Here is a 12,318-nt window from a genome sequence, read left to right on the forward strand (position 1 = left end):
TTTAGAGCAACACCACAACAATTAGAAAAAGTAAAAGCACTTTGTTACATAGTGGAAAGTAAAATTATGGCAACTAGGATGTATACCCCTCATAAATATAAAGATGAAAGTGTTGTTTCTCCTAGCCTTCCACAACCTACAAGGGTTACACCACAACAATTGGAAGAAAAAAGAGAAAAAGGGCTTTGTTACAATTGTGATAGCAAATGCACTAAAGGTCATAAGTGTGCTGAGAAGAAACTTTTTTGCATAGAGTATGAAGAGGATAAAGAAAAGGATCAAGAAACATCAAAATAAGAGGATATATGCCAAGACCCAACCCCAGAGAAAGAAGAAATGAATCAGACCATATCTTGTAAAGCCTTGGCAAGAATTACCACTCCTCAAACTCTCAAGATAGAAGGACATATCAAGAAGAAAAAGGTGCAAGAAGTGAAAGATCACATCAAGAAAGAAGAATTGAATCCGACCATATCTTGTAGTTCATTGGTCAGAATTATAACTCCTCAAACTATCAAGATAGAAGGACATATCAAGAAAAAAAATGTTCAAGAAGTGAAAGATCACATTGAGCATCAAGAAATGAATTCAACCATATCTTGTAAAGGATTAGAAGAAATTACCACTCCTAAAACTCTAAAGATAGAAGGACATATCAAGAAGAAAAAGGTTGAAGCAGTGAAAGATCACATTGAGCATCAACAACAAGTTCTCCAACTTTTAAAGGATAATGCCACTTTGGTGCAAAATCGAATGAAACAATAGGTAGATCAACATCATAGTGAAAAATGTCTTGATGTAGGTGACTGGGTATTTTTACTGCTACATCTCAAGCAAGCTATTTATGAGAAGGAAATGTTGGCAATATTACATGCACTTAAGAAATGGTGACCTTACCGAATGGGAAGACACTTCAAGGTAAAAATGGATCATGATAGTCTTAAATACTTTTTAGAACAACTACTATATTTAGAAGAACAGAAAAAGTGTGTCACAAATATGTTGGGTTATGACTTTGACATCATCTATAGAAAATGGAAGCAAAATTTTGTTGCAGATGCACTCTCAAGAAAGGATGAGGATGTGGAAGCATTGTTCTGTGCTATTTCTATTATCCAACCAGATTGGATAAATTAAGCAAGGGATGAATGGAAGAAGGATGAAGAAGTATGGCCACTTATTCAAAAGTTGCAAAAGATCCCAATTCAAACATTATTGCAAGAAATTGAAGAGGAATGAAAAATCATATTGTAACTTGGAGCAGTTACACAAACAAGAACCCAACAGCTACGAAATCGATCAATTTCAGAGTATCTCATCAAGTGGAAGAACTTACCTGTTGAAGATTCCACATGGGAGGACAAGTATTTTATACAGAAGCATCAAGAACTACTCAAGTGTTGAGGACAACACTTTTTGAAGGAGAGGGGCATGTTAGGACCCTATACTACTAGTGCAACCCCTTACTGTTATTAGTACAACCCCATTATTATATTTATGTACCCATGTAGTGCCCATATTGTTACTATCGTGCCCCATAGAAGCCCACTATTGTTATTATTGTGCACTTACATTATTATTGTTATTTCGGCTCTCATTATATTATGACCCCTTAGACTCCTAGCTACTACATCATGAAAACCATGAAGGGTTTTATGTAAAAGGCTAGTGTTGGAATTTTCATTGATAGGGGAATTATAAAGAATATCTCATTTTTGATAGGTCTGAGTTTCGATTCTGGACTACTAGCGGGACCTTCTTATCCCTTGTCTTGGGTGCCAAGGTAGATAGGGAATCGCACAACCCAGGCCATTCAAAGTCCCTTCATCAGAGAAATCTTATATAGAAAGGAGGTTTTCATTTGTAGCATCCAAGAATTGTTCATTTGTTTAATGTAAAGGAGGTTTCCCCCTCGAAGAGGCTTATTTCTAAGGCATTCATCTATCTCTTTTATCTTTTTGTGAGCTAGTTTCATACCAGATGCACTTGGAATATGTTTATAAGTTTGCAAGTGTGGGGCATCTAGAAGCACATGATAATTTTACTTAGACTACATGTAAATAGGCTCCAATTGTTGAGCTTTGATAATGGCCTCTTCCTAGGTCTTCGAGGATGAATTTTCCACATCCTTAGAGATTTCAGATGTGAGGGATCTCATGAATAAGTTCAAGATGACTTTATCTTAAAACTGTGTTTTACACAAGCTATGATGTTTCTGTCATTCATGTATATGATCAGAGATAAGTTTCTATGTGACACAAAACACTGGTTAGTATACCATTTCACCATCAACCTAGTTAGGGTGTTTTGAAATAATCGTAATCTAATAGTATCATCGGTGATTGTATTAGACGAACACCACAAGTGAAAAGTCATGACATGGTTTCCTAGTTCTCTGCCCTGTTTTCCTTTGAACTTTGGAATATCCAAAGGAATATTTGTGGGCATAGCCAACCAATTCTGGCCATGTGCAAGTAGGTCATTGGTTAAGTTTCTTAAATATGATAGGTTGAATGAAGTTTAAAATGGAATCTGTGTGTTACCTGCCATCATAAAATAATTTTGGAAAGCTATATGCAAAGGAGTCCTCTGGTGGGAAGTCTCAGGAGAACTACCTCGATGGGTGTCTTAGGTACTCTTCAGAGGAGTGGTATGTGGGCTCCCAAAGGGGGTAGCACTTGGGTACCCTTATAGAGTCGTGATTGGTGTACATTTTCCAGTAGAGGTTCCGAGAAAAGATGCATCAATAAAGGAGGATCCAATAATCGTTGTTGTGTGACGTCATATATGCCTAAATGGCGGGAGTCCTGGGATACCTCCCAATAATGGGTGGAGGTTTAAAAAATGTCTGGATCGACAGGGAGTCATGGGGTCCCCTATGGTTTCAATTAGAGTGCATGCTACTTTGTGTATGGTGAGAGAAGAAGATAACTATCAATGTAATATGATCACATATATATATAAAAAAAAAGGAAAATATAAATGGTTTACATTCCTATTATAACTAAGCTATGAGATAAAGAAAACAAGAAAAAGGTTTTGTTTTCCTTGTGAAGATATCTTCCAATGGGTCTTGGGGAAATGTCATGACAAAACTATTGATGCCTTCCAGCTACTGAAGAATCAACCAAGGTAGTGGTAATTACACTGAAGTGTTGCTTACACCGTCACCTAAGGTACCTTTTCCCCATGTGAGCTTTCAACTCTTTAGCTTCTTGTTAGTTAGTTACCAGTACTGAGCACTAGATGGGTTAGGTAGCCGCAAAGAGTACTGCACACACTAGAGATAAGTTGAACCCCCTCTGAATCAAGTCTCTTCCATGCTTGGGTATTTTTTTCCATGGGATGATTGAATGATTTTAAGCTTCCTAAAAATTAAACACCAAATTTTCAAAGGTGTAACATGACCATGACGGCTTATGGGATGTATACCGCCAATGGTCCTAACATGAACTATAAGTTTTTTGGTCGCCCCTATAGGGAAACTTAGTTTGTTAGGTCCCTATACTACTAGTGTAACCCCTTATTGTTATTAGTACAGCTCCCTTATTATATTGTTGTGCCCATGCAGTCCTAATATTGTTATTATTCTACCCCATAAAAGCCCACTATTGTTATTATTATGCCCTTACATTATTATTGTTATGTCAGCTCTAATTATATTATGACCCCTTAGACTCCTATATATAGAAAGGAGGTCTTGTTATTTGTATCATTGAAGAATTATTCATTTGTGTAATCTAAAGGAGGTTTCCCCCTCAAAGAAGCTGAACTCTAAGGCGTTTATCTCTCTTTTCTATCTTTTTTTGAGCTGGTTTCATAACATTTGGTTTCAGAGCTTTGGATTCTAGGGTTTTGCTGCTCCAAATAGGATATAGTGGAATTGTCATTATAACGTTTTTCTGCGACATTTTAGAAGCTAAAAAAAACCCATTTGAGACAAAATCATTCACCACTTTGTGACCAAATTTCATATCTTGTCTCGCTATAGTTTTGGAGATATGATCTGAGGAAGTTAGGGTTTTGGAAGACTCCCGAATTACATTCTAAACAAGTGACCTTGGTAAAATCGTCATAACTTTCTCTTTGAGCAACAAATTGAACTTTTGTAAGAAGTTACAGAAAGAGGACATACTGTAGTTTTCTGTGCATATGTTTTAGATGCAAAGGTCCAAATAGTGACATGTGGCTACTACAGGCTACAATTTAAAAAATCGGAGATCTGAAATTACCGAGTTACAGTCGTTTCAAGATTAAGCTTCTAAAATCAAGAAAAGGCGATATGAGGAACTTTGATGGCAAGGATCTAGTAAATTGGATACTACAGATGGAGCAATATTTCGATCTACATGAGGTTCAACTATTACAAAAAGTACATATTGCATCTTTATATTTAGAAACAAATCAATTTTTATGGTATAAAGGGCTTTTTTCTCATAAAGCATTTGTCACTTGGTCAATTTTCACGAAAGAAATGATAGCACATTATGAGGATACAAAGAGTAACACCTCCTTTAGCCAATTGATAACTCTTGAACAAAAGATTTCAATGGCAGAGCACATTGAGGGCTTTCAAAAATTGAATATAAGGGTCAATGATATTCCAGAGAAGGAAAGGATTGATGTCTTCATAGAGAATTTAAAGGATAACATTCAACATGAGGTTCGACTTTGGGAATCTAATTCATTGGAGAAGGCATTCTGGTTGGCAACAAAAATTGAAAGCAAAATTATGGAAAAAAGGAACCCCACCACTTATGAATGTAATTATGGAATTTTTTTTTCTCCTAGCCTTCCACAACCTACAAGGTTTACACGACAACAATTGGAAGAAAAAAGAGTAAAAGGGCTTTCTTACAATTGTGATAGGAAATACACTAAAGGCAATAAGTGTGTTGAGAAGAAATTATTTTACATAGATTATGAAGAGGAGGAAGAAAAGGATCAAGAAAAATTAAAAGAAGAAGATATACACCAGGAACCAAACTTAGAGAAAGAAAAAATGAATCCGACCATATCTTGTAAAGCATTGGTAGTATTGACCACTCCTCAAACTCGCAAGATAGAAGGACATATCAAGAAGAAAAGGGTTCAAGAAGTGAAACCTCACATCGAGAAAGAAGAAATGAATCCGACCATATCTTGTAATGCATTGGTCAGAATTACCGCTCCTCAAACTCTCAAGATAGGAGGACATATCAAGAAGAAAAATGTTCAAGAACTAAAAGAGCACATCTAGCATCAAGAAATGAATCCAACCATATCTTGTAATCCACTGAAAGAAATTACAACTCCTCAATCTCTCAAGATAGAAGGACATATCAACAAGAAAAAGATTCAATGAGTGAAAGATCACATCGAGCATCAACAACAATTTCTCCAACATTTAAAGGATAACGCCACTTTTCTACAAAATCGAATGGAACAACGGGCAGATGAACATCACAGTGAAAGAAGTTTTGATGTAGGCAATTGGGTATTTTTTTGGCTACATCTCAAGAAAGCTATTTTGGAAAGGAAATGTTGGCAATAATACTTGCACTTAAGAAATGGCAACCTTACCTAATGGGAAGACACCTCAAGGTAAAAATGGATCATGATAGTCTTAAATACCTTTTAGAACAAATATTATCTTTAGAAGAATAGAAAAATGGGTCGCAAATATGTTGGGTTATGACTTTGAAATCATCTACAAAAAAGGAAAGAAAAATGTTGTTTCAGATGCACTCTCAAGAAAGGATGAGGATGTGGAAGCATTGTTTTGTGCTATTTCTATTATCCAACTAGATTGGATAAATGAAGAAAGGGATGAATGGAACAAGGAAGAAGAAGTGTGGCCACTCATTCAAAAGTTGCAGAATATCCCAATTCAAACAATATTGCCCTGAGAACTTGACGAGGAAGGAAAAGTCATATTGGAGCTTAGAGCAGTCACAGAAAGAAGAACCCGACAGTGAAAAAATCGATCAATTTCAGAGTATCTCATAGAGTGGAAGAACTTACCCACTGAATATTCCACATGGGAGGACAAGAATTTTATACAGAAGAATCAAGAACTACTCAAGCATTGAGGACAACACTTTTTGAAGGAGAGGGGCATGTTAGGTCCCTATACTACTAGTGTAACCCCTTATTGTTATTAGTACAACCCCCTTATTATATTTTTGTGTCGATGTAGTCCCCATATTGCTATTATTGTGCCCCATAGAAGCCCACTATTGTTTTTTCTTTTTTTCTAAAGCAAGTGTGGATCCTTCTATATCATTAAGCTGAAAAATAGTGTACAGTTTTACAGACGTCCACCCTACACCAAGGAAACAAAAAAGAAAGATAATCCTAAGCCACCAAGGGCTAAACCTCTTAGTTTTACATTGAAAAACCCGAACTCATGGAATAAGCAACAAAAATAAAGCTTTCCCACCAGAAAGCCCGCGAACTTTCCCACTGCCCAACTCCCGGAAAAGCCCGAACCATCTAAGCCATCCAAAAGAAAAACATAAAGATCGATGGCAGAGGAGGATGACACGCAACCAAGGAGATTGATGATTAACAATCTTGCCCCACCAAGTTGCACGGTCAAACTCAACCATTGATCCGCTTCGACTAAATCCTATGGATGAGATTGATTTTGCACAGGGCAAGAAGGTCCGGCATTAGTACGCAATGAAGGGTGGTATTCGGAACCCTCACCCTACCACGTGTTGTAGGTTGAATGGAATCGCTGGGAAATCGTCAAAATCATTTCCCACTTGAAAGCAGTGCGATCAGTCGAAAACCACCTGGGAGGTGGTTTTACATGTTGGGACCCCGATTTCTGAAAAATCCGGCTGCTAGAAAAAACAAGGTTCTTCTTGCACATGTTAATCTTCCTCACTTGAACCTGGAACCTTGTAAAGATAAGAGTCTTTCCACCGAACGGAGACTTGTGGGATTCGAAACATTTCCCACTATGAACTGAGATCTTCATCTTGCTAACTCTTGGAGTATGAGCGACCAGACATGGTCCTCTTCCCATTGGAGAATAGTAAACTAGATATTGATGACACATTCACGGGATAAATCAAATCGAGCTAGCCTCCATGGCTTTGAGTCTAAAGACTTCCCTATCTTCTTCCACTTGCTCACATCATAGAGCTCTCAGTCTGCTTGGACGCAACTCTTGCCACTTTATCGACACCTTATTGTCTGTGTAGCTGACCCCCTGGTTGGCTAGAAGATCTGCTAGCTTATTTGGCTTTCTGCGAACATGGTGGAAACTGACAGTGTGAAAGCCCTGAAGATGGATCTAAATTCTTTGGAAGACCCGAATTAATTTCCAATGTTTAGAGACTTTTTTCGGCATAGTTCCGTTGTTTATTTTTTTTCACTAATGTTATCATGAAATATAGTGTCCACTCGGAGCTGCTAGTCCCACTAAGACTGGTAGCTATCTTAGAAATAAGCAAACTAAAATTTCTTTCACTTTCCTTTATGAGAAGTAGATAAGTGGGGAACAAAGGACACCACCTTCAGTCTTGCGCTTGATTCCTTGCTTAGTTCCTCTCCCTTCTAACAGATCCTTGCCGCTTTTCCTTCATCTACCTGGCTTCAAAGAGCACCGGTGGGATTAAAGCAGCACAATACTATCGAAGAACATAGATCTACAATCATAAACAATATAGGACCAGATATATATTGACCACACAAATGCATATATCATCAAACATACAAGAATGTGGAGGAAAACTTGAATAGCTTTATTAATATCAAGAATAGAAAAAAGGATTACAACCAATTGTTCTAACCCAGTGTCATCCTCTCAGCTTGAAAGCCCTTCTTCACCTCATGAAAAGCTTAGATCACCCAACACTATGATATTCCACCAAGAAACCAACAACACTTCTGTTAGTCTCCTATACCAATAGGGTCTCATTTTTCATGATTGACAGTGGAAGTGCCAAAAATGTTCATCTTTGGTGATACAAAGGTTCCATCTTTTGTGAAAGAAGCAGACAGTTAAAAAATGTAAAGAGGGTATGCCTTAAAAGAACAATCAAAAGGAAAGAAAATGAATTGGTCAGAAAAAATAATTGAAATGAACCCCAAAGAAAGACCAGGAAAGTGGCCAGCCAAGATGTCACTGCTATCTTGATGGATGACCCAACAGTTCAAGCTGGGCCATGCCATGTTTTAAATTTCCTGTTCTAGACTAGAGAATGAATACCTGTTCAAATAGCTCAAGCTTGGCAGATGATTAGCTGGATAGAGAAAGGGAGGAGCCCAATTGCTTAATCTGGGCCCTTGGAAGACATAAGGGTAGACTTCGACAGGAGGGCAACAAAAGGGAAAAGAGGGTTGTCAGGGTTTGCAAGGCTAAGTGCACCCATCAAAAAGAAGAAAAAATGTTAGGTCTATTAGCCAGGGTAGGCAGTTGGAGGTTGCAAAAACAAGGTCTAGCCACATGGCATATGGAAAATCATATCTGATCTCACCAATAAGAGGAAGGCTAGAACAATGGTCTATTTGGCAAAACTATCAAAGCATGTCTAGCTTCCCTCATTTCCCTTTAAAGGATTTCTTACTAACATCTCCTCGAGGACTTTAGGATCTGCCTAAACAGTCCTCCCTCCACTTCTCCTTTGTGAAAGCCATTGCAAGTTGTCACCTTCTTTTTCAAAAGGAAGCCACATTTCTTGTGTAAAGTCATCACTTCACACTTCATCCATCTCTAGTTTCCCACTGCACCACACATACCCATATTAACTTCTAACACTATTATATAGCTCCCTAAGTACATCCCCACCCCTATTTCTTACAAAAACTACAGAAAATTCCCAAAATATATATATTAAATATCCCCCCCTTTAGCATTATAGCTAAATAACATGTCATGGGAGACATTAGTCCATTTGGGACTATAGTCAACCCTTCCGAGTCCTTACCCTGGAATTAATCTAACCCCTGGTTAAATTAATAGCCTATTCCTAAACCACAGTTCACCCAAAAACCCTTGCAAAGTATTTACCCCCTCAAAGTTAAAACCCAATGTTTTTTGGTAAAAATGGTTAAAAAACCTTTTATTATGTATTGTGGCGCATCGCATACATTGATTTAAAACCAAAAAACCCACCCGACCAAGGTTTGGGCCCGCAACATGAAATATTAATTTAATATGAGGCGGGTCCCGCTTCTAGACATGCACGCCACACAACAGCCCCCGCCAGTCGTTGATCTCCCGCTGGGCTTGATCCAACGGTGGGCGGACGATATGGGCCCCGGATGTGCCAACCTTTAACGTCCGGGGGATGGGCGGTTTTGCCGTCGTAGCCCCGCCACGTGTTGGCAGCCCGGGGTGTTCGAAGCCCTCCCCCCCGAAACCACCTTTCCCCAAAGGCGGTGTGTGGAAATCAGAAACCGCCTCCCGCAAACCGCCGCGCCCATTACGTCAGCACCTCGTTACCACGACGTCATGCCCGGGTCCCCGCCACTTTCCCACGTCATCTGCCACTTTGTCCTGCTGCTCCTGCATTCCGCCACCGTGTCCCGCCAAGCTGTCATCCCAATCAGCATCTACGTCACCATCTGTACTCGGGACCTGTTGATGACGTCATGCTAATGTCATCACGGAAAAGTGCCAAAGGCACATATGCGGCAAATTTGTTGTTAAAAAGGCTAAAAGTAACCGTTTTGTGTCATTTTCACGATACAATGCAGCTGCGCCGTTTCGTTGGTCACCTCCAACTACCTCCAAAGTTCAAATTCATTGCTGCGGACGCTGCCACTCGCCAATTCAACGGAATTCTCCGTCCTCTCATCAATTCGACGACCCTCGGCATTGGCTGAACCAGGTATTTGCCAAAACCAACCCGTTTGCCCGTGTTCTTCCCATTCTTTGCAAATTTTCCACTGAATTGCCTAAGAACTCCTAAATTAATGATGTTGGCCTATTAATGATTAGCCTAAAAAGATCTAAAGCACCCTCTGTTCAAAATAGCCAGGCACCATACGTAATTTCACCGTTGCACAGTCGTTTTTGGGCTTAAATTTGACTTACTCTCCAAACTGCCCGGCATTGTTCCCTTTTGCCGAGTTTTTGATTTAAAGACCTCATTACACCAAGTTGTAATCCTGCTCTCCTCTGCAAATTGCCTTCACTATCTATAAATCCTGAGAATTCACAGAAGAAACCAAAGTTCAGTCAAATTCTTCAAGTTGCTCCTTTCAAAAGGCAAATTTGGCCCCAGCTGCACTCATTCTGCCTCCTCACTTCTAAGCCTCATAAGCTATCATATTCAGATTGTTATACTAAGAAACTGCATTCTATAGTCAACTCCTGAAAATTCTACATGGCTACACCATCAGCTCTCAGTGTCACTCCTATGAACCAACCAAACAAAGAGCTTGAAGCCATGCCTCTTGCTGACAGAGATTACCTTATCCAAGATCTTGTGGGTGACAGGAACCATTTACAGACCTTCTACCAATTGAGAGACAGCTATTTGAACAACAATGACACATATGGGATATGGGAGTCCAATCTGCCTTACTATTTCTTGCCATCTGTTAATAGTTTTCCAAAAATCATCCGCCTATGTGCTGAGAATTATGATCCAACTCAGAGAAATGTCAAGTCTCCATCTGGGAGCATACTTTTCTACATCAATCCTGACTCCATCAACCAAATGCTCAATTTCAAGCAGACTCAGCTGCTGTTTCCCTTCTCCATGAACTATTTTCTAGATGCAGGCGCCAAACTTTCCACTGCTGACATTCAAAAGATCACCAAGACATTCATGAGGGCAGACCGCCAGCCTACAGGGCCACCTCCTTTCTTATATGTCCATTTCACTGATGTAGGCATGCTCCTAGTTGATATGATCTCTTATGTGCTTGGCTTCAAAACCAGTGAGCACATTGATGAGATGGTGCTGGTATTATTAGCTGCATATAGCCCAGACCAGCCTCCTGCTTACAAATATAACTTTGTCAAGTTTATAGCCAATAAAATACATGACCAGCTCTTGAAAGTGGATAGGGAGGGTGTGTTCAAATATTCATCATATATCTACCAGTTATTCATGTATTACGAGTCTGAAGTCTTTCAATGCCCCATCAAGAAACTGGATTCCAGGGGAGAGAAGAGGTCTATTATCTTCTGTTCATTAGTTTTCCACCAAGTTAAAGATTCACCATATTCTTACTGTGAGTTTGTTGACCAATTTGTTTACCCAGTCTCTTGCCTCTTGATGAGATCCCCTCCTCCCAGACTATCATTTGAGATCTAGAAAACTCTGCAGCTGTCCAAGAATTATAAAATAGGTGATTGGTACCTATATCAAAACCATACAGTCATCAGAATTTATGGCTGTGAGCTCTGTCTATATAGGCTCCCAAGATATGTACCGATGAGATTGTTTGCCTTGGAATACCATAGGCAACTCATTAGTTCTGACCTCACCCACTTTCATAGTGCCAAGAAGAAAGCCCACCTCAAATTCAAAGACCATATGGGCCCCTTTATCATGAATAAAAAAGAGGGTTGGCAAGAGGCTGATCAAATTCTCAGAGATAAATATAAACTAAAGAGAAGCTTCTGGTGGGTCCCTTATGACCCCGAAGGCTTCATCAGTGCTAGAAGAGTCAAATACAGGCTGCTAGGATATGATCACTGTAAATATCCACAAATTGAGCAGTATGCCAACCAAGATGAATGGTTGCAAGGCACATTAGTTGAGGAACTAACTCAAGAAGAAATAATGGAAAAAAATGTCAAGGATTTAGAAAAAACTCTTGACTTAGATTCTGTGCAGTAGGTAACTTTCAAACAGCCACACAAAATTGGGGAAGGCACATCCACTACTGCAACTGCACCAGCCACCCAAGGGCCATCTACATCAGCAACAACTACAGAAAAGGGCAAGGGGATAATGGGTGCAGAAAAAGAAATAGTCACAGAAAAGCCTGCCTCCTCAATTGGGCAGCAGCAAGAACAAACTCCTCCACCACAAACAGAGGCACCAACAGTGTCTGCCTTACAGACCCCTGCACATGAGGAAAGAGGCAAGAAACGAGACCGAGAGGAGTCTACACCGGCTAGTGGGTCCACTCAGGAACCCGAAGCCAAAAGGCAAAGGGTTGATTCTCCAATCATAGAAGAAGTCAGTGAAGAGATCCTTGAAAGCCCAAGGAAAGAAAAAGAAGATAGCCAGCAGACAGCCACAAGCTCTTTTCAACAAGAGCAGGAAAGACAACATGGCATGGAGGTATCCTCCTCCGCACAGCAAAGCAAGAAGCCATCCAGTACCAAGGCACTTTCAAAGAAATTAAGGCACAAAATGA

This window comes from Pinus tabuliformis, chromosome 8, assembly GCF_031772625.1.
Source record: "Pinus tabuliformis cultivar Carrire ecotype Pingquan chromosome 8, CPIR1, whole genome shotgun sequence".
Classification (NCBI taxonomy): Eukaryota; Viridiplantae; Streptophyta; class Pinopsida; order Pinales; family Pinaceae; genus Pinus; species Pinus tabuliformis.